This window comes from Dendropsophus ebraccatus, chromosome 3 (genome assembly GCF_027789765.1).
Source record: "Dendropsophus ebraccatus isolate aDenEbr1 chromosome 3, aDenEbr1.pat, whole genome shotgun sequence".
NCBI lineage: Eukaryota > Metazoa > Chordata > Amphibia > Anura > Hylidae > Dendropsophus > Dendropsophus ebraccatus.
In genome coordinates this window covers 110988698-111011533 of record NC_091456.1, presented here as the reverse complement: position 1 = coordinate 111011533, position 22836 = coordinate 110988698, and the positions used below count along the sequence as shown (strand labels likewise).

General features: G+C 45.0%; 1 protein-coding gene across 1 annotated transcript in view; it reads right to left on the bottom strand.

Annotated features, from left to right (window-relative positions):
* LOC138787286 (leucine-rich repeat-containing protein 25-like) overlaps positions 1-13079 on the bottom strand; it is a 68910-nt gene extending 55831 nt beyond the window's left edge. The window contains exon 1 of the mRNA XM_069964512.1: positions 12995-13079. The gene's annotated coding sequence lies outside the window, so the exon portion shown is untranslated. The remainder of the gene's footprint in view (positions 1-12994) is intronic.
* Between the last annotated feature and the right edge of the window lie 9757 nt (positions 13080-22836).

The following is a 22836-nucleotide window of genomic DNA, read 5'->3' as shown; positions in this document are numbered from 1 at the left end:
CCCATATAAAGATGGCCCCCAGGGTGTTTTCGGTGTCAGAGGGATACGTTATTATTGCCTCCGACACCGAAACAGCCAGTGAGGATGAATGGGGGGGATCGTTCTTTCCTCCATTCATCCTCATCATCCAGTGATGTGTCTGGGGGTAGCGTAGCGTACGCTGCCCCCCAGACACGTCTTTTCCGCCAGTACCGTCCCAATAAGAGATGACGGTATGGTGTGAAATTCTACAAACTCTGTGAGAGTACCTCAGGGTACACTTACAGATTTAGGGTACATGCACACTGCGGAATGGCGAAGGATAACCCTTTGTGCATTTCGCAGCTGGCACCCGCCGGCGGACTGATGGAGGCGCGCGTCTCCATCCGTGTCATAGACTCCATGTTATGCACGGGCGGATTCCGTCGTCCATCCAAAGAATGAACACGTTGGACGGAGAGCGGAATCCGCCCGTGCATAGAATGGAGTCTATGACACGGACGGAGAGGTGCGCCTGCATCAGTCCGCCGGCGGGTGCCAACTGCGGAATGCACGAAGGGTTATCTGTCGCGATTCCGCAGTGTGCATGTACCCTTAGAGTGTATGTAGGAAGGAACACCCGAATCCAGCCCCCAGATGCCCACTCCCCCCCCATCCTCGGAACAAGTGGGAAGGTCGTCCGGGAACTGATCTTCCCACTGCTGGATAAAGGTTACCACCACCTGTACGGGGATAACATTTATACCAGCACCCCCTCTTCCGGTCCCTCGCTGCCCGAGCTACTGTAGCTTGCGGCACGATACGAAAATATCAGAAGTAGTAATAGCGCCCTAATATTTAGCAGCCATGGAGCGGACCCAGCGCTTCTGGATATGAGGGACCCCGTATCGCACCAGGACAACATTTTCCAGGTGACGTCCCCCACACTGGAGAACAGGAGACCCCAGAAGAAGTGCAGAGTGTGGCGTAACAGGGGGATCAGGAAGGACACCATTTCCAGTGTGACGCCTGTCCTGATCACCCCGGCCTCTGCATATTGGATCGCTTCAAGGCGCACCACACGTCACTGGGGTTCTACATTATCTAAATTCTGTCCCTTATTCCTATTTCAGGGGTCACGTTGATCCAGGGATTATTCTGATCGCCATTATGGAGTCAGGAAGGAATTTTTTCCCTGTGATGAGGCTACTGTCGTCTGCCTTACGAGGGTTTTTTGCCTTCCTCTGGATCAACACAGATTGAATTTGATGGACACCTGTCATTTCCAACCTTATAAACTAATAATTGGCCTAATACCCCCAAATAAATTAGAATGGTCCCTTTTTCCCAGCTAAATAGGTATGGCCGCCATTCCCATTAGAGGATGCCATGATGCAATTACAAAGCCTCTGTGCGGCCAGGACAGTAGAAACCCCCCACAAGTGACCCCATTCTGGAAACTACACCCGATAAGGAATCTAACAAGGGGGGCAGCGGGGATATGGCCCCCAAGTGACGGCCACATTTGGGACGTGAAAATGAAAAAAATTGTATTTTTTATTTTCTCGGCACATGTTCTACGTAAGTGCCTGTCACCAGTGGGGTCCATATGCTCACTGCACCCCTTGTTAGATTCCTTATGGGGTGTAGTTTCCAGAATGGGGTCACTTGTCGGGGGTATCTACTGACCTGGCAGCACAGGAGCTTTGTAATTGCGACATGGCCTCCATCCTCCATTCCAGCCTCTAAATGGCGCTCTGTCCCTTTGGTGGCTTGCCCTGTGCCCATATGGCACATTATGCCCACATATGGGGTATTTTCGTAATCAGGGGAGACTACCCTACACGTTTTGTGTTAATTTTCTTTTTTAACCCCTTGTGCAAATGGAAAAAATCAAGGCTAGTGTAAATTACATTTAGTGTAATTTTTGTAAAATTTTTACTCTAAATCATTAATCTTGTCATGATTTTTTCATTTTCACAAGGGGCTAAAAGATAAAAAAAAACCACTAAATGTGTAGAGCAATTTCCCCTGAGTACGGAAATACCCCACTTGTGTACATAAAGCGCCATTCGGGTGCAGGGTAAGCCTCCGAAGGGAAGGAGCGCCATTTCGTTTTTGAAGGCTGGATTTGGATGGAATGGATTTTAAGGGGCCATGTTGCATTCAAAAGGCCTCTGTGTTGCCAAGACAGTTGAACCCCCCCACAAGTGACCCCATTATGGAAACTACACCCCTCAAGGAATGTAACAAGGGGTGTAGTGAGCATATGGACCCCACTGGTGACGGGCACAAATGTGGAACAATGTGGCGTGAAAATGAAATATTACATTTTTTACACTATAATGTTGGTTTAGCCTTGAATTTATCATTTTCACAAGGGGTTAAAAGAGAAAAAAACACACAAAATGTGTAGAGCAATTTCCCCCGAGTCCGTAAATACCCCACATGTGGACATAAAGCGCCATGTGGGCGCAGGGCAAGCCTCCAAAGGGAAGGAGCGCCATTTGGATTTTGGAGGTTGGATTTGGCTAGAATGGATGATGAACGCCATGTCGCATTTACAGAGCCCTCGTGCTGCCAAAACACTGGAAACCCCCCACAAGTGACCCCATTCTGGAAACTGCACCCCTCAAGGAATCTAACAAGGGGTGCAGTGAGGATATGGACCCCTTGATGACGGGCACATTTGTGCCATGAAAGTGAAAAAATTAAATTTTTACTTTTACGTCACATTGTTCCACATTTGTGCCCGTCACCAGTGGGGTCCATATGCTCACTGTGCCCCTTGTTAGATTCCTTGAGGGGTGTAGTTTCCAGAATGGGGTCACTTGTGGGGGGTTTCCAGTGTCTTGGCAGCACGAGGGCTCTGTAAATGCGACATGGCCCTTGAAATCCTTTCCAGTGAAATTCAGCTTCCAAAAGCCAATTGGCGCTCCTTCCCTTTGGAGGCTCGTCCTGCGCCCCCTTGGCACTTTATCGCCACATGTGGGGTATTTCCGTACTCGGGAGAAACTGCGCTACACATTTTGTGTCTTTTTTTTCCTCTTATCCCTTTAAGAAAATGAAAAATTGAAGGCTAGAACAACGTTTTAGTGTAAAAAATAAATTTTTCTTTTTTCACGCCATATTGTTCGGAAAATCTGTGAAGCACCTGTGGGGTCCAAATGCTCACCGCACCCCTTGTTACATTCCTTGAGGGGTGTAGTTTTCTAAATGGTGTCCCTTTAGGGGTGTTTTTTAGGTTTTGGCACCCCAGAGCCTCTGCCAACCTGAAGTGGTACAGTCAGAAATGACCAAATATAACGGAGGCGTTGAAATTCACTAGGCGCTCCTTTGTATCTGAGGCTTGTGGTTGCGTCAAATAGCGCAATAGGGCCACATATGGGGTATTTCTATAAACTGCAGAAACGGGGCAATAATTATTTGGGTGCATTTCTCTGGTAATAGGTTTATAATTATGAAAAATATTGGATTACAATAAAATCTCTGCACAGAAAATTAAAATTTTAAAATTTCTTACACACTTAGCTTTTATTTCTGTGACTCCCCTAAAGGGTTAAAACACTTTATGGATATGCTTTTGCAGAGTGTGGGGGGTGCAGTTTCTGAAATGGGGTGCTTTGTGGGGCTTTCTAACATACAGGCCCCTCAAATACACTTTAAACCTGAACAGGTCCCTAAAAATATCTGATTTTGAAATTTTACTGAAAATTTGGAAATTTGCTGCTAATGTTTTAAGCTTCCTATTGTCTAAAAAAAATTAAAGATCGTTTAATAAATGCCGCCAACATAAAGTAGACATGTTGCTAATGCTATTTAATATATAATTTATGTGGTATAACCACTTTGTGTATACGCAAAAAAGTTTCAAAGTTGGAAAAATGCAGTTTTTCACATTTTTTCACATTATTTGGGTTTTTTTCATAAAGATTTGTTATGATTATCGACTCCAATTTACCAGAAATGTAAAGTACAATATGTCACGAGAAAACAATCTCAGAATCAGCCGGATAGGTAAAAGCATCCCGAAGTTATTAATGACTAAAGTGACACTGGTCATATTCATAAAATTTGTCTCTGTCATTAAGGCCATTTCAGGCTCTGTCCTTAAGGGGTTAAAGTGCTCACATGCTATAATACTGCCTCCTATGTGCCCCCTGTGTCCCCATACTATAATGGTGCCTGCGACAAACAGAAAAAACAAAAAAACACCCATCTACTTCCAGTTCGTTGTTAAATGCAGCTGCTGTTCCTCTCTTTAGGCCTTCTTCCCCTCCATTGTGATTAACTCCTCTGTCCCCAAAGTAGTGCCCCTAGGGGAGGCGTGGTTTGCCGCTGAGGAGAGCAGACGTGCACCGCCGGAGCTCCTGCACAAGGGGCGATTACCAAGCGTTACAAAGCGGACTTGGACTTATTTATGACCTGGGGAGACATCTAATCTCCCCAACTCATCCCCGATACCGATGGCTACATCGAGGAGAGCCTCAGCACCCGCCAAACGGAAATTCCTCTCCTCCATGCCGTCGGCCAGAATAAATCAAGATGGCGCCGCCTCGTACATGAGCGACCAGCAGGACCGGTTCTTCCTAGGTGCGGAGGCTTCAAGGCAGGTTCCTCTGACTCCCGACTTGTCAGATCATCGAAAGAAGACCTTGCCAGTGAGCAACCAACCCCTTCTCAGTTAAAAAAGAAGAAGCGGAGGAGGAGGGGAGCAGGCTGTGGCGCTGGACAGACTAACTTAAACTCTGCTACACAACATTATCGGCAGCAGCCACACTCTCTGTCACCATATGCCGCCCCCTTCCCGATGCCTCCTTTCTCACCACCCGGTGAAGTCAGCCCTCACAGCTCACTGTCAGACCTGTATTTGCCTACACTATTTACAGAGACTTTGAACGTACATCCTTGCACTCCAGTAGCCTCTATGCCTGCTGTTAACTCATAAGACATTAAACAACCGGTCTCTGTGCTTACACCGCTCCCGGCACAAGGGTTATATGCAACAGCAACGCATGATCCTTTAGATGACATACTTTCTACTTCGGACCTTTCTGCAATGCCCTCATTAAAGCAGATGATGTTAGCTCTCCGGGACTCTATCCGTGCAGACATAGACCGAGCCACCTCCGCATTATCTGAATCAGTACGTTCGGCTATAAAAAGGATTCAATGCCTGGAAGACACGCTATATTCAGTCATTCATAAGCACAACTCTCTATTAGCTTCTCATTATCAACTGGAGTTGGATTTAGCTATGGTTAAACAAACATTAGCTGCTGTGGACAACCGCATGAGAGACCACAACATCAAATTAAGAGGTGTCCCTGAATCAATCCCTGTCTCTGAGCTTCCTAATTTTTAACAGGGGTTTTATTGAGCATATGGAACCATCTCTCAAAAAAGGCGAATTACTTATTGACTGGGCATATCGGGTTCCCAAACCTGACAATGTTCCCTCGGAAGCACCATGTGACGTCATTGTGAGACTGCGATCTTTATGTTAGAAATCAATTCCTGGCAACTACCAGGAAGCAAACTGCTACGTCTCCCAGGTATGCTCATGTCTCAGTTTATCCAGACCTTTCAGCTCACACCTTGGCCATGCGACGGCAGTTTTCTTCAGTTACTGCCTCCCTAAGGTCACATGGGATACCATACAGATGGGGGAAATCGGGCGGATTGGTACTCCGCCAGGACTCTGGTTCTATTTTACTACCGGATGTTGAAGCTGGCCTCCAATTCCTAAAAGATAGCAAACTTGCGTGTCAACATGGAGGAAATACAGCAACACCATCGCTGAGCGGCGCTGCGGCTCACTAAAAAAGCTTCTGCAATGGACGAAACTGTGATCTACCGCATTCCCTGTGCAGGACCCCATAAGGCGGACCATGATCTACAACTCTCAGCATTTCTCTCTTCAGTCAAAACCGGACTGTTTGCCCTTCCAATTTTGTCGCTGCATTACTCCCCTTATACTGGGAGACCCGCAGCGTCCTGTTTCCCGCACCTTGTATATTGCTTGATTGATGCCTAATGCTTTTATGAGAAATTACCTTGTTTATTATGATTGTTTGCTATTGCAATTTTTATAGCTATTGGTAACTAATTAGCAATATGTTAGATTGGCTTGACCTTATTGTTTATACCGCGGTTTTGGCAACATATTCAATGGAACCTCAACTTAAGCATATCTTAAACCCATAATAGCTATGCAACATTTTATTTTCTCTCCTTTTCTCTCCTCTCATATCTTAAACCCATAATAGCTATGCAACATTTTATTTTCTCTCCTTTCCTTATTCGCTACTCAAGCATTAGGTTATAGATTTTGTTTAAACCAAACTAACTACGTGGAACAGCGTTGATACTAGTTATTTTACTCTGTATACTCTGTAGACAATTTTGCTATTATATCTGCGTTATTTCTGTATCTTGCAACTTTTACATGCACTATGTTAAAATTTTATGTAAAACCCTCAATAAAAATTATTGAAACAGTAGTGCCCCTAGTCTGTACCAAAATCCAAGTAAAAAAAAATCCCACTCACCTGTCCTCCGTTCCAATGATGGACGGGACTCTTCTTTCTCCTGTAATGACTGCTGCTTCTCCTGGGTGGCGCGTGACAAGATTACGTCATCACGCCTTGCCCGCAGGTGAGATGGGCGGCGCTCTTCTGTACACGAGCCGCACATCTCCCTGCTTCCATACGTACATTACGTAGACTGAAGTGAATGTAACTGAGAGGACACACTGATTCACTAGACTGAAGTGAATGTAACAGATAGCAAAAACGTATTTACTAGACTACGGTTGATGTACCTCAGAGCACACACTTGTTCACTGGACTGGAGTAAATGTATCTGAGAGCAAACACGTATACACTAGTCTGGAGTAAATATAACTGGAGCAAAAATGTATTAACTAGACTGTTGTAAATAGAAAGGAGGAGCACACACCAGTATTATGCGAGTCTAAAAAAAAACGTGTTTAAAAAAAAAAAGCACAAGTTGCCGTATGCGGCCAGAATAGGTGTAGCTGCACTACAGGTCCCAGCAAGCCAAGATGCTGCAGCAAAACTGAGTACTGGGTGGACCTTTGGTGTAGTCTATGGAATCTGTGTGTACCAGGTACTGTTTGTTTTAGAGCACCCATTACACTGCACACTGCAAAGCCAGGATAGGTGTGGCTGCACTACTGGTCCCAGCAAGCCAAGATGCTGCAGCAAAAATTAGTACTGGGTGGGCTTTTGGTATAGTCTATGGAGTCTGTGTGTACCAGGTGCTGTTTGTTTTATAGCACCCGTTACACTGGACATTGCACAGCCATGATAGGTGTAGCTGCACTACAGATCCCAGCAAGCCAAGGTACAGCAGCAGCAAAAATGAGTACTGAGAGGACTTTGGACAATTTTTTTTGGGGTCTATGTGGACCACCTGCTGTCCCCTTTCTGGCACCTGTTGCTCTGCACAGTGTGCAGCCAAGATGGCGGTAGCTGCACTACAAGTCACAGCCAGCAGCCAAGAGGAGGCCAAAAAAATTTAGTTGTAGCCCTTAGAAGGACTGTTGGGTTCTTTGTGGATGAATCCTGACTAACAGATACTATTTTCCCCACCCTAACATTCTCCCTGATACATAGCAGCTCTCTCCCTAAGCTCATCCACCCTGCGTCTGAAGCAAGCATCACAGGACCTGATTCTTATATGCCCAGGTCATCTGATCTGGCCAGACAGTCACTGCTAACGACGTGCAGGGGTTCCCACGTGATGCTAGGAGGTCCCGAAGCCTCCCCTGCATGTTGATTGTCTAAGAAAAAGCCGCCAAACATGCAGGAAGAGCAAGATGCCATTTCCTCGAGATTCTCGCCCTTAGTACCAAGCACCTTTGAGTACCCTAATACTCGAAGGAGTACCAAGTTCGGATGAGCATGTTCGCTTATCTCTAGTGAAGACCTGACTGCACGGAGCAAGGTAAGAGACCTTCGTCAGTCAGGCCATGCGTCAGACACCCTGTGGGGGTCCCGATCGGTACATGACAGGAGATGCTCCTGTCACTTACACTTAAAGGAGACCTGTCACCCCCCATGGCGGGACAGAGCCCGTCCGACCCCGCGGGGCAGACCCATATACTCACTGCTTCCGAGAAATCCCGTTCCTGGACCCGCTCCCGCCGACGAGATATCTCCGTCCAAAGCCGCGCACGCGCTCCCAGAGATGAGTCCGATTTCTCGGAAGCGGTGAGTATATGGATCTGCACTGGGGGGCTGGATGGGCTCTGTCCCAGTACGGGGGGTGGGGGGTGGGTCACAGGTTCCCTTTAAACACTGCAATGAGTCGTGATGGCAGCATTTTAGGGGTTAATTTTTATCTCCACGCACATATTATGGTCAAGCATCTTTTATCTTTAAGGTTGAGCCCCACAATAAGGACTTTATCCAATACTATCTTACATAGGATATACTGTTTATGCCTCGTTTTTTTGTCCAGGTGGGATTGGCAGTGCCGGCTCTGATACTCTGTGCCGTTTAGTATCATTTAATTGTGTTACTGCATCATTTTTGTGAAGACGCTGCAGTACTGCAATGAGGCTCCAACATGTGTGAACATAGCCCTAATGTCACTTTTGCACAATTGTGAAGTTGCAGCACCCTCTTCTGGACAGTCAGAGATGGTGAATCACTCAGGGGATTGGGGGATCCAGCCAAGCCTTCTGTGACATCACACCCTGACCCCTGTCTGCATCATCATTCTGTGCTCAGCAAAAGCACACAATGTGAGACAGAAGCATCTTTGTCTCCTAAGGGGGGAGAGCAGTGGGAGCAGGAGACAATGTGGATTGGCACATAGGCCAGTTTTCTTCACTTCCTGGATGTTAATCAGCTACCAGTGTGGCAGAACTGCACAGATATGGTAATACATTATATAGACACATCTATATAACTTTTAATATAAAAACAGTATTCCTTGTGGAGTTCCCCTTTAAGAAGAGCCTCATGCACATGCTATGAAAATTTTGTGCTAGAGACTGGTGGCAACCTTCCTTTTAATTGGGGAAAAGAGCCTGATGGTGACCCCCATAAAAACTGTGGGCTAGAGCCTTTTGTGTCCAACCTTATAATTGTGGGTAAGAGCCTGTTGTGTGAACCACCTTTTATTTGTGGATAAAAGTCTGTTTTAACCCACCTTATAATTATGGGTAACAGCCTCTTGTAACCCACCTTATAAATGTTGGTAAGAGTCTGTTTGGACCCTCATTTTAATTGTGGGTAAAAGCCTGTTGTGAACCACCATATAATTGTGTGTAAAAGCCTGTTGTGACCTTCATTATAATTGTGGGTAAAAGCCTGTTGTGACCCCCATTATAATTGTGGGTAAAAGCCTGTTGTGACCCTCTCAAAAATTGTGGGCGAGGAAGCATCTTGCCGTTCTAGTGGCCGGAACGCTCTCTAAAATATTTGAGAATTAATATTCCCTCCTCTCTGTGTTCCCTTTATGATCTGAATTTTAAGGCCCTTCTATCCAAGATCTCTCAGCTTCTATCCTCTTTCCAAATGCCTTTCTTATCCTGGATAATCATATATAGTGCCAATAATTCTATATAACATGTCTATGGTACCCATGGACCTACCTTGTTCCTCCTCTAAGGAGATGAGACGCTAATTTTGTGGAATCAAAGGAGATCTAGGGTTTTGCATGCCACGCTTAAGGTATGTTCACACTGAGTAAATGAGGCAAATTGACATGTCAATTCTTTTAGCTGCTGAGGCGTGCAAGCTCTCCTATAGATAGGCAGGCAGCATTCTGCGGCGGAGAGTTTCGCTGCCGAATTCCACCTGATTTACTCAGTGTGAACATACCCTCATACAGAAAAAAATAGGAGGAGGCTTGGGCTTACCAGACGTAGAGATGTACTACAAAACGATCCATATACAGAGGTGGGTGGACATAGTGACGGTGGGGGCCTTCTGCGAGGTTCGGAACTGGAGGAAAAAAATTGCTCTGGAAGCCTACAAATCTTAACATTAACTCCATTGTTAATCCTCTTCTAAAAGGTACTCTACGAACGAGGCACAAATATATATTGTCACCTTTGGCTACTATTTCCCCCCTTACCCCCGCTTCCCTACTACTGAATATAATTGCTACATCCCACCTTCCCAGAGACACTCTGTGGGATCTTCTGGATACTGTTACTATGTCCACATTGATGAAGGACAACATGGCCCCCACTGATCAGCACATCCAGTCCCTGTTGTCACCGCAGAGCTTGAACTTCCTGCAACTCCTTCAAATTAGACAGACATGCATAGCATACCTGATGTCCCAGAAAGCTAAAAGGGAATTACAGTGGACAGAGAAAGTCTGTCTCTCTAGAGCTACGAGTAAGCTACGTCTCGCGTACTTCAATTCTCAACTTTTATAGGAAACTGCCCCCCAGCTGCCGTTTTTTCTTACCTCCTGGGAAACAGAGTTGGGGATTCAACTATCAGACACTGATAAGAAAGATGTCAAACTCCTAACTCGCTGGTATAAAACTCTGGAGCTTCTCTCAATAGGCTTAACACCTTCAAAAGAGTGCTAAATTCACAAACCAGAAAAAGGGGTATGTCATATAAAGGCAGCACACCAACCAAATTATCACATATATAGAAAATCTTTATTATACAATACAAAAAAAGATAAAAAGAAATATCAAAGGATGTAATGGAAAAAAATCAAACCCAATCATAAGAGACCCCTGTATAATATGATGTCTCTCAGGACCTACATGGTAATGAGATGGAAAATTAAAGCTCAGACCCTCAAATATAACAAATCCAAAAAAAAAACAACAACAACAAATGATTATAATGTCTAAGTGACATAAAGTGCTCTATAAATTTATTTGCACAGAAAAAACTATATACAGGAAAATAAATAAGTGCTACCAGAGACTCAAAATTAAGAGGGAGAAGAGCGACATTGTGGTGGCCCAAGATGCCCTACGCGTTACTTCCCACCCAGGAACTTTTTTTTTTGTATGTATTTATGTATAATAAAAGGGAAATGCTCCCTCTATCATCCCACCAGTATCTCCACAACATGATGGTAGGGTGCCAATGAATTTACATGCCTATTAGGCCTTGCATGATGATGACAGGCATAAAATTCTAACACAGACATATTTTAGTGTATTATCAAAGCAATCACTGGGCTAAGTCCCTTACTAGAACATCCACTTGATACTAGCTCAACTGTAATTAAATACAGTGTTTTGGATTACGAGCAAAATTCGTTCTGGGACCATGCATGTAATCCTAATTCTCTCATAAACCAAAGCAAATTTTCCTATTAGAAATCACTGAAATGCAGAAAATTGGATCCCCACCCCAAAATAATGATTCTTTATTCTGTTTAACATGTAGAATAGATGAAACCAACATGTATAAACAGCTGAATATGTCATATTATAAGTTACTGTACAGTATAGCAATCAGCATGTGGAGTATAATGTATAGTAAGTGTAACCTGAAAAAACAGCAGCAGTTTGTAGATACAGGATGGAACTGCAGATCCCCATAATGCAGTAGCGTAGTACAACAGACTAGAATAGAGAAGCAGGGCTTCTGTCAGGGGTCTGTGTGGTCACATGCCAGCAATGGGGAAGGGTGTGTTGAGTGTGGATCAATCAGGAAGTGAGAATCACAGAGCTGTGCAGGAGGACAGTGACAGAAACTTCTGTATACAGCAGTGTGTATAGCTGAGTGTAAGTGCAGGCACATTATAGCAGGAATGGAGAGGATGGGAAACACAAGGGCTGACAGAGGCTGCAGGGAGTATGAAGGAATGAGCAGGGCATATACTGTATTGGCACGTTATAGCAGCATTCTCTGTCCGGAGAGAGAGGGATTACAGCTCCAAGTTACTCTTAAACCAAGGTACCATTGTATACTATGAAAATCATAATTTATACTTCACAGAGAATACTTTATGAATCATTTTATTGGTAATATCAAACATCCCCAAAATAAGAATTAATGAATATGTTCAGTGTGCCCCAGGATGGTACCAATGAAAAGTGCAGCTAATCTCTCAGGAATATGTTGAAAATGGAGAATATAGGAAGGACGGATTTATACAGTATTTTTCCATCATACTGAATCCATTTCTGGCTTTAACTTTAAAAAAAACCCAAAAACCTATGTACTAGAAACAACCAGTAGGCCGTTGTCACAGATAACATTTTCTAGAAAAATGCCAGATTTTAGTAGCTTTAATTCAAAAAGGAAATTTAAAACAAAGCTTTTTTGTGCTGTTTTCTTTCACTTGAAACAGCACATTTACACATGCTTTTTAGATGCTTCTGGCTAAAAAAAAAACTCAACACAGGTATCTGTCAACATCTTGTCAAAAACAGGATGTCAATATAGGCAATGTTCTCACAGCATCTTTTTTTGGCTGTTTGAGGGGAAATAATGTCTGTTATTTCAAAATGACATCCGACATTTGTACAATAAGGGCCATTATTATGGAATAACGGCTATTATTTGGCATTGCACATTCAAAAAAAGATGTTGTGGAAACATTTACTGTGGCAGAGAGAATACCATTCATTTCAATGACTGAACTAAGTCATCTAGTAAATGAGCTCAGGCTATATTCACTAATTTGACATGACAGGACAGAACCTAGTGTCCAATCCTATTAAAATGAGTGTAAATGGCCTGAACTTAGTTACCTAGTGAAATAAACAGCATCCACTGCTTTTTGCCACAGTATAGGTTGGCATCCCAATCCTTGCAGGGCACTGCCCCATCCCTCTCAGCTTATACACCTTGATACATTGTACAGAAAAGGTGTCATAGAGTTCATTATCTAACAATCACAAAGGAATAAAACATTCCTTTGTGATGGGCACCCCAAATAAGCTAAACTATTAAAGTATAATATATATTCAACAAACTGAAAATAATAGAAAAATAACCTTGCAGTACAATTATTCTTTTTAATTATTTTGCACTACTGATAACTAGCTACAGTGTTTTCAGGGTCTTACCGTAATTCTTAGTTCTGCCTTTTACCGATGCAGCGTATCAAGTTCACCCTGGTCTGTGACAATAGAGAGTCAGTTATCACTAGTTCAGTACTAGCCTCCAAAAAAAGGAAGCAGTGGTATTTCAACATTTACTTCTCCTTTTGATTCAGGATATGACAGATTCCAGCAATGCTAATAAATATTCACCTTTAAGGAGATATCACACTTTGTTGTATGGTTCAGCAGCTCTGACCATTATCTAGAAGTGTAAACCACACACATATATCATTAATCATTTTGGTATTTTAAACAAAAAAAAAAGAAGTGCTCTGAAGTGCCATATTGTAGCTCTTTCACTGACAGTCTGTGTAAGGCTACGTCTACACAACACATTTTTATGCAAAATAACGCCTGTTGTTAAATAAAGTCCATTATTTTAAAATGATGGCTGCCAATAATGACAATGCAGTCGTCATTGTTAAACAACGGCCGTTATTTTGCCTAAAAGAGAAACACAGCCTAAGGGGAACATAGCCTAAGGGTATGTTTACATGTAAAGATTTTGCAGAGGATTTCAAGCTGCACATATTGCAGCAGATCCGCTGCGATACTCGTTACCATTAGAGTCTAAAGCCCTGCAGAATGTCAGTGAGCCGGGACCAAAAGAGGCAGACAGGAGCACGCCAGAGGAACGGGAGCGGGTAAGCATGGTTTCTTTATTATTTTTATCGGCCCGGCATAGAGGTAGTTAAAGAAAGTTGCCACAGCATTCTCACAGGATTAAAATCCGCTGTGAGAATTCAGGGCTATAGAATCTCATGGTAACAATATGCAGAGCATGAAATCCATTGCAAACTCGTTATGTGTAGTGTTGATCGAACTCTCGAACTCGAACTGAACATTTTACTGTTAGCGTTAGCGTTCGAGCGCCTTTTTTGCCAGCCAATCAGTGCAGAGCAGAAATGTTATTGCTGAGGAGTAAGGGACTCATTGGCTGCTAAAATCACATGACCATGTCACATAAAAGTCACAGCGTGCTGTGTGGATGGCAATTGCAGTGTAGCATCGTCTGCCTGCACTCTGCCATTTCCATTAATTACTGTGCTGCGTTCTGGGCGCCATTGTCTCCTCACTCACTCACTCACTGTGCTGTACAGATGGCTATCGCAGTGTGTCACCTGACTGCATGTACCTATTTTGAGTAGGCCCCATGCAGCTTTCTGGACGCCATTGTCTCCTCACTCACTTTTCTGTACAGACAGCTATCTCACAGATAAGCAGTGAGATTAGTGATATTACAGAGATAGGCATTGAGATTAGTGATATTACAGAGATAGGCATTGAGATTAGAGAGATTAATGGTTTGTTCATCATAGTTAGGCCTTATGCACACGTTCAGTATTTTTTTCTGGTCCTAAAACAACCTGTGAGAAATTGCGGATTGGACATCCGTATTCCATCCGTATTCCATCCGTTGCTGGACCAGACTTCAACTGAGCAGTGAATGAATGGCAGACCCCCTCTGCGGCATCAGACCCCCTCTGCGGCTGCATCAGACCCCCTCCTGCGGCTGCATCAGACCCCCTCCTGCGGCTGCATCAGACCCCCTCCTGCGGCTGCATCAGACCCCCTCCTGCGGCTGCATCAGACCCCCTCCTGCAGCTGCATCAGACCCCCTCCTGCGGCGGCATCAGACCCCCTCCTGCGGCTGCATCAGACCCCCTCCTGCGGCTGCATCAGACCCCCTCCTGCGGCTGCATCAGACCCCCTCCTGCGGCGGCATCAGACCCCCTCCTGCGGCGGCATCAGACCCCCTCTGCGGCATCATCAGACCCCTCCTGCGGTAAGGATGCGATCTCCTATGCGATCCTCCTGTGCCGTTCTGCCTTCAGTGCTCTTAATTGATTCATTGATACTTTCCTAACCACATAGTAAACACCAATTTATTGAGCTAATTGGTAATGATGATTGGCAGCTAGGCTACAAAGGTACAAGTACCAATTACCTCAATAAATTGGGGTGTTTACAATCAACACCCCAATTTATTGAGGTAATTGGTACTTGTACCTTTGTAGCCCAGCTGCCAATCATCATTACCAATTAGCTCAATAAATTGGTGTTTAATATGTGGTTAGGAAAGTATCAATGAATCAATTAAGAGCACTGAAGGCAGAACGGCACAGGAGGATCGCATAGGAGATCGCATCCTTACCGCAGGAGGGGTCTGATGATGCCGCAGGAGGGGGTCTGATGCCGCCGGAGGGGGTCTGATGCCGCCGGAGGGGGTCTGATGCCGCAGAGGGGGTCTGATGATGCAGGAGGGGGTCTGATGCCGCCGCAGAGGAGGTCTGATGATGCCGCAGGAGGGGGTCTGATGCCGCAGAGGGGGTCTGATGCCGCCGCAGGAGGGGGTCTGATGCAGCCGCAGGTTCAGACTGAGGAATTCTCGCGGAAAATGTCCGCGGAATTCCGTCAGCTGTCCGCCCGGAGATCCGGAGAACTATAGATCTCAGCACTTCTATATACTGCTGTGCACAATAGGAGCATGAGTTATCCATATTTTTCTACGGAAATACGGATGCCAAACATGTTGCAATCCGCAAACAATCCGTAGACAATTGATGTCAATGAGAGCATCCGTGAAAAAATCTGGGTCCGCACCCGGTCCGCACTAGGACATGTCCTTTTTTTTTTACGGATTGATTTTCATCCATTTCTGCTACTGATCGTGTGAATAGCCCAATAGACTTCAATGTGCACTAACTCGGATACGGAAATACGGATCCGTAAATTACGGAACGTGTGAATAAGGCCTTACACTAGCATATTTGCAACAAGCATTTTCCTATCCATAGACACCATTGCAGCCACAGCAAAAATTATCTTTGGGATTGCAGGCTGCATATTGGTTTGGCAATTTATACATAGTGCCTAAAAGTGTATTTTGATAAACAGAAGAAGTTCCCGGCACTCACTCGTCTTCTACAAAAGTGATTTATTTCCCAAAAATTATAAATCCATGTACAGACAAACAGATAGGACACGTTTCGTCACGTGTCCTTTCTCAACTAGTCTAATACACACTATGGTACTGGCTTAGTTTACACACGTATACACGCACTCAGTTGCTGAGACACGGCGCTCCCTCCTCCGTCATCCTGATGGGCGTAGATTAGCGATCAGCTGAACATCATGTGAGTCAACCCCTCTTGTAGTTATAGAAACAGTATACAATAACAAACACTAAGCTGTTAAGGCTATGTGCACACTACGTATGAGACTGGCCGTTCCGTGACCCCAGCTGGATGATCTTTCCGGCCGCAGAGCTCTGATGCGGGCGCATCAGCGCGCGCCCGCATCAGAGCTTCCCATAGCCCACAGTGAAGCGAGCGACTGGAGCCGCTCGCTTCACTGTGTGAACTGACAGGTCTTTCTGCGCCGGAATTCACTGAATTCCGGCCGCAGAAAACTGACCTGTCAGTTTTTTCCGGCGTTGCACAGATCCCGGCCGGAGCGTATACGATGTGTGTACGCTCCGGCCGGGATTCCATTGCACATAGGCTATGTCCTATGTTCTGCGGCGAGAACTACGGCCGTAGTTTTACGCAGTGTGAACATAGCCTAAAAGTGAAACTAGCATGTAGACTATATAATAACACAGTAAGCCTCTTACAGGCACCCCCAATAAGCGCATAATATTAGTATTAGACAAACACAACACATAGATTCTAGTAGTGGGATTAGTATCACATGTATCAACCTACCACCGTTTCATTATTTTCAACAAGACAAATCTAGAAGAAAAGCAAAACATAAATTAGATAAAAACCTCATATTTACATGAACATTTATTAATGCAATAGAGCCTTAAGTGAGTGTGGATAGATCATAGTCACTATTGAGACCCATTGGTTCTAACGTTTGGAGGGTGTGGATCCAAAATCCTTCCCTGCAGCGTAATAATTTCTTAATATTAACCCCTCTCCTTGGTATTGTTACCTTCTCAATCACTTGAAAACGCAGCTGCGCAATGTTATGAGGAGCTTCTCTAAAATGGTGGCGTATAGGTACTAACCAGTTACCACATCTAATTGTCGATTTATGTTTAGAGATCCTGTCCAACTGATCCCGACAGGGGAGAACCAGCCGACCTTTTTTCGGAAGGGAAAGAGGGGGCGCCCTCCCCAAAAACAAGGAGAGCGGGCCGCCACCACCGATACCGTACCGTTGAATCAGGCCAGAATGGCAATGGGTCCTGCACAGTTGACCGAATCCCAGGTAGGGAGACATCCATTGTCATAAATATTTCTTCCAGAACTTTGAGCCCAGACCAGCTGAGACTGTTACAAAAAGGTCTGTCTTACTGTCCAGCGGACCCATTTAATAGTTTCCAGATGGACATAGATCTACAATGTTTTTTCCGCAATGTTAGACTTAAAGGGGTTATCCAGCGCTACAAAAACATGGCCACTTTTCCCCCTACTGTTGTCTCCAGTTCAGGTGTGCTTTGCAATTAAGCTCCATTTACTTCAATGAAACGGAGTTTCAAAACCCCACCCAAACTGGAGACAACAGTAGGGGGAAAGTGGCCATGTTTTTGTAGCGCTGGATAACCTCTTTAAATCTCATTTTCATAATCTATCTGAATTGGGACATAGAACTACTGGGGATCCCAGTGGGACTGATGATGGACTAGAGCCAGATGCATTTGGCTTAAGGGTTAAAATTACATATAGCCCACCGAGAAATGACCACCCGAATGAGACCTTTGAGCAATTTGTTTATGATGATGTTAAACTATTGTTTGATACCATCTCCCAGGGTTCTCTTCGGATTAATCCTAATCTGACAAAAACTGAGTAGATAGCACTCCGTGAGCTGGCTGACTGTCAGGAGATTATAGTGAAGCCCGCCGATAAGGGCGGCTCCATAGTCGTGATGGATACTATAGCCTATGATAAGGAGATTGTCCGCCAGCTCTCGGATTTAACTACATATGAGAAACTGTCATGCAATCCGTTACAAAAATTTCAGTCGTGGATTAGTGAAATCTTGAAACAATATGGTGAAAGAGGGATCATCAGTCAGAAAATTAGAATTTTTGGCAAATAGATAGTCCAGTTACACCTATCTTTTACATTTCTCCCAAGGTGCACAAGACTCTGATTGGTCGACCGGGGAGGCCGATTGTGGCATCTATAGATTCTGTCTTTTCTCCTTTATCTATACTATTGGATCGAGTCTTGTCACCTTGGGTAAAGGAGACAAAATCATGTCTTCAGGATACAGCTGATTTCCTGCATGTCATTGGTGGTATCCAAAATGTTACCGATGTGGACATTCTTGTGACAATTGATGTCGCAAGTCGATTGCGACATTGATTGAAAATCAAAAGGGAACTGAGTTAGCAAAATGGCTCCTGAATGAGAGCCCCTACACAGCTGATGAAAAACAGTTCTTTCTGGATTTACTTACAGTGGTGTGTTATGAAAATTATTTTATGTTTAAAGATCCGTCGGCAATGGGGTCGAATGTGGCCTCCCCTATGCAAATGCCTATATGGCTTTTTTTGAGGAAAATTGTATTTACAACAATGAATTATTTGCCAAACACGCCAAATTATGGCGTAGATTCATATATGATGTGTTTTGCATTGGGGGGGGGGGGGGCACATGAGACCCTTATCAAATTTGTTACACATCTGAATTCGGTTTGGCAGGAATTGCAATTTACATACACCAGCAGCAGGGAGTCCATTAGTTTCTTAGACGTTACGGTCATAATTTCCGGTTTCACCGGGAATACACAGGATGGCTTTTAATTACAAGCCTGCAGCGGCACACGTGTGGGGATATGTACCTGATCAGTTTAATGGGATAGACACATGTATGTAAATTACCTATTGATTTTTATTAATTTTCATGTGTATCATGTCATGTAATTCACTCCTATCCACCCTGTTGTTGGGGATTTGTATAGGCTCCAGTTCCCATTATATGTATTTTATAATTGTTGATTTTTTAAAAAATATATTTAATAAAGAACAATAATTTTCTTATATTTGGTCTTGCATCTATTTGTTGGATGGGGGGTTCTATTTAGCATCTTTCCCTTTATACCAATTTTGGTTTAGATTTTTTATATATTTTTTTTATCTTCTATCTAAGATTTCATATCTTTCTTGTGAACATGGTGAGAACCAGAGGTGGTAGGCAACAATATCAAGTGTAGGAAGGGGAAATAGAGGTAGTGTACAAGGTAGTGCTTCCGCCACGTTCTGGCCCTGGCATGTCCCCAGTATCAGATGCCTAGCAGGTATTTCTTTGAAAGAAAAGCTGTCCCTGCCCTGGCCCAGCACGTTGCAGAAAATATCTCAAGCCCGTTGGCTGCATCTGTGTCCACCAAAGTCCATCTGACTACAGACACATGGACCAGTGCTCCAGCCAACATACAAGCGAGAACATCGTCAGTAGCAGGACCGTCAGGCCTGTCCTCTCTTGCTATGTTTCCTGTGCTTCTTATTAATGAACAGCGTCATCAATCTGTTCTTCAGTGGTTATCGGACCCTGAGTCAAGCACTTTAACGTCCTCTTCCTCTCAGTCACGATCACAAATGTCGTCATCATCATCATCATCATCGTCAGTCCAACTGTAAGCAAACATGGGTAGAATGTCCCTACCCAATATACAGGCCACTGAAAATAAGCTCTTTGACCACGGTCAGCAATGCCTGAATGTGCGTGTGGCTTCTAGCCTACAGTTTGAGGATGTAGCCTGTCAGATAGAGGAAGTCACCTGTCATGACGACGATGGTGATGATAATGACATTGGGGATCCAGTATGGTCTTTGGAATGACAGCTGCCCAGGGCATCATCAGTGGAGGATGAGGAGGATGAGGTAGTTACAGTGCGGGACCCACCTAAGAAAGGGAGAGGCCGGTCGCACAAGTTCGCTGATATTACTACGCCAGCCGTGGTCAGTGGTGGCAGCGGGGAGACTGGTAGTAGGTTTTCGCCATCTAAGAGGTCCCGAACCTGTGAAGCCTGGGCCTTTTTTGATCAAGCCTTTGATACTCCGACTGAGGTGATATCTCATATTTGCCAGCAACGCATCAGTAGAGGAAAAAATAAAAAGTGTTTAAGTACTACGAGCATGAACAGACACATGCAGGGAAAGCATGAATTGCTGTGGAATAGTCGCTCGGAGAAAAAAGGCCACACAGGTCCTGGGCCTTTGCAGCATGATCAAGCACCATCTCCAAACAAAGATCCTGTCAGCCGCTCCGCACCGCCACCAGCACGGATGACATCTTCGCCTACCACCAGTGCAACCTGCACGCCGTACAGCTGCCAGTCCAGCAGCCAGCCTTCTGTGTACTAGGTGTAAGAGCATAAGAAATGCTTTCACCCCAATCATCCCACACCCAAAAAACTTAATGTCGGCATTGCCAGGCTGTTGGCTTTGGAAATGTTGCCTTTCCGCCTGGTGGACACAGATGGCTTCTGCCAAGTTCAGGCCCTGGCATGTGCTCAGTAGGGCAGTTTCTAGGTCATTTTGACAACAGGGCGAATCTTGATAAAAACGCCACCCCTCCCCCCCACCACCTCACTCAGTTTAGCCCTGGGGAAGGTAGGGGGGCTTTTATCAAGATTCGGGTTATTAGAAAGAAGCAGTTTGTGTATTGCGGCATAGAACAGTGTTGCACCCCTGCCAAATAATGTTCTACTGAATACAAAATCATTATACAGGGATTCACAGGTGACATCTTCTTTGATCTGACAGGTCCCTTTCTCTCTCCATCCGTCCCCGGCCTCCATGACGGTTTCTTGCAGCTACAATTCATCTCTTTAGGACCTGCCAGACAAACATCTCGGGCTCCGCACTTCCAGCAACTTCCTTCCCCTTTTCCCACTTATAAGGTCCCAAATTGTATGCTGGGAAAGCTGGTGACCTCCATTATACACTGACATACAGGATACTGGGAAAGCTGTGTGACCTCAATTATACACTGACATACAGGATACTTGGAGAGCTGGGTGACCTCCATTATACACTGACATACAGGATACTGGGAAAGCTGTGTGACCTCAATTATACACTGACATACAGGATGCTGGGAAAGCTGGTGACCTCCATTATACACTGACATACAGGATACTGGGAAAGCTGTGTGACCTCCATTACACTGACATACAGGATACTGGGAAAGCTGTGTGACCTCCATTACACTGACATACAGGATACTGGGAAAGCTGTGTGACCTCCATTACACTGACATACAGGATACTGGGAAAGCTGGGTAACCTCCATTACACACTGACATACAGGATACTGGGAAAGCTGTGTGACCTCCATTACACTGACATACAGGATACTGGGAAAGCTGTGTGACCTCCATTACACTGACATACAGAATGCTGGGAAAGCTGGGTAACCTCCATTATACACTGACATACAGGATGCTGGGAGAGCTGGATGACATGTAAACTTTGGCGCGAGGGGCGGGGCTTATCGCGGGGGGGGGGGGGCTTATCAGGACATATCAGGGCTCCCTCTGTGCTGGATCCCCCACCAGATACTCACCTGTCACCCTGCTGCCTCCAGCTCCTCTTCTCGTCCCTCTGTCCTCTCCTGGCTCCGGTGCAGGCAGCCACCTGTCATACAGAGGCCGCCTGCACAGGAAGCCTCTGTGTCTCTGCCCTGACTGCTGTTTCCCTTAGCTGTGCCTGCGTACGCACAGCTAAAGGTCTCTCTGGCCAGGGGATCTGGAACTTAGATTCCAGATCCCCCGGCCAGCACTGAGGATGCGGGGGCTGCGGGCTGGGTTCTGTCGGGTGCCGCAGGGCGCCCCCTAGCTGTGGGCGCCCCGTGCGGTGGCCCGGCGCGCCCGCCCTTAGAAACGGCCCTGGTGCTCAGTATCAGATGCCTGCAGACTGTCACTTTTTTTTCCATAATCTCTTCATCTGTTGGATGTATTGGTGTTTCTTACAGAGGAGTTTGAGGTTTGATTTCATCTTGAGTGGGTACAGAGACCATTTTTGTTGTCTGCATTGCAGACTGTCACATTCTGTTTTTGATAATCTCTTCATCTATTGGATGTATCGTTGTTTCTTACAGAGGAGTTTGTGATTTGATTTTATCCTGAGTGGGTACAGAGACCATTTTTGACAATCTGCATTGTAGATCCACTCTTTTTTCAATAATCTCCTCATCTGTTAGATGTATGTTCTTTAAGTCAAATTTTAGGACTTGAGTTCTTCCATGTTTACAGTTTACTGTTCTGGACGATATTTACACTTTCTCCTACATATAGGTGTTAAAATTAACCCGGACATCTCCCATTGAGGGGTGTCCTCTGCCTTCATTTCATTTTGTAGCTCTTTCAAAGGCAGAAGCCAGCAGCTCGGTAACGGCCACTTTATCAGCTGTTTTTTAATCTTTGATTTCAAATCACATCAAAAGAACACACAGTGAAAATGCAGCAAATTAAATACTCCCAAGGGCCACAAAATCAATTTTTGTTTTTAGGTTGAAAAAGTCACTGTTTAGCTGGCAGGAACAATCAGGTCGGTAGAGGCGGTAGTAGTGGGTGGTTTTTCCATCTAATTCAATTTAAATTTGCCTTTTCTTAGAAACTCTCTTACATGGTTTCTATGACAACCACACCACTGTAGAATGTGTCTGACCAGCGCCGAATTAGCACGAGCAGCAGCCGTGACCTCTGACGTCTGGCCTGACCCGCACCTCGGATTGGCCGCGCTGGTACCGCTGAGACGTAGCTTTAGTGACGTCATTCGTCACTTGTGCATCATTGGATGCGTGTGCCACAGCCGTCCACAGCGGCGCCACGCTCCTGTCCAGC